This window comes from Eubalaena glacialis, chromosome 2, assembly GCF_028564815.1.
Source record: "Eubalaena glacialis isolate mEubGla1 chromosome 2, mEubGla1.1.hap2.+ XY, whole genome shotgun sequence".
In the NCBI taxonomy this organism is placed as follows: Eukaryota; Metazoa; Chordata; class Mammalia; order Artiodactyla; family Balaenidae; genus Eubalaena; species Eubalaena glacialis.
In genome coordinates, this window is record NC_083717.1 from 191394104 (window position 1) to 191395077 (window position 974).

General features: G+C 32.5%; 1 non-coding gene across 1 annotated transcript; it reads left to right on the forward strand.

Moving 5' to 3' along the window:
- Positions 1-302: 302 nt before the first annotated feature.
- On the forward strand, positions 303-374 carry LOC133086052 (small nucleolar RNA SNORD113/SNORD114 family). The gene has a single exon (XR_009699836.1). It is a non-coding gene; the product is annotated as a small nucleolar RNA SNORD113/SNORD114 family (small nucleolar RNA).
- The last annotated feature ends 600 nt before the right edge of the window (positions 375-974 follow it).

The following is a 974-nucleotide window of genomic DNA, read 5'->3' on the forward strand; positions in this document are numbered from 1 at the left end:
AGATTATGGGTCCCTTAGTTATTCACTGCATCATCTTTAAATGAAAAGGGCCAAGCATGGACCAATGGGACTGATATGAAGCAAGGATGCTGATTAATTTATATGTGCAAAAAGCACATATATATATTGCAAAAAATATCTGTTAGCACTGTGAGAAATAGGCATATAGACAGTTATTAGTGATATTCAAGGATGTTGTTCTTGGGGTTTTTGATTCATGAGAATTGATTATATTATTATTAGTGAATCAATGAATAAAGGAATAAACAATGCATAAAAAAGGAAGATAAAGATGCCCAATATAGACCAATGATGAGTATTCTGAGGTGTATCAATCAAAGATTTTGATTAAGCTCTGTAACTTAGAGATTTATTAGAAAAAAGAAATCTTGTTTATTTCCTTTGTGGAAGAGGGGCTTACAGCGAAAGTCAGGAGTAGTCAAAGATGTGGTTCTTGAGCTTTAGTTCTTCATGCCTGTGAAATGTATTATAAGTGAAGCAATGCAAGAATAAATGAAAATGTTTAAATGAATGATGACCAATGATTCAAGTCTGCAATGAAACAAGGATTATTATTTAAATATATTATTTCCTGAAGCACTGAGTTTCATAACCTAAATAGATCAAGTCTCTCTTAACTGTTTTACATATAGGATATATTCTGTTCCAGGAGTTCATGTTGTTTTTGGGTTGGTGTTGCGTAGTTGGTTGTTAGTTTATTTAGAAAAGGAACAAATCGTTTACATTAAAAATAATTGTTTAAGTAAGTGCCTAATTGAAAGAAGGCCAAGCATGGACTAATCCTGGGAATATGATAGTATATGCGATCAAATCAATTCTGTTCACTGACTATTATTTTAAAAAACAAGAAAGGATCTAACAAGTTATATCTGTGGACAATGAGCGTATGGGCAGAAACTAGTATTAGTCAATATTCTCGTTCAGGGTCTTGGCTTGCCTTCATTTCGGATGTG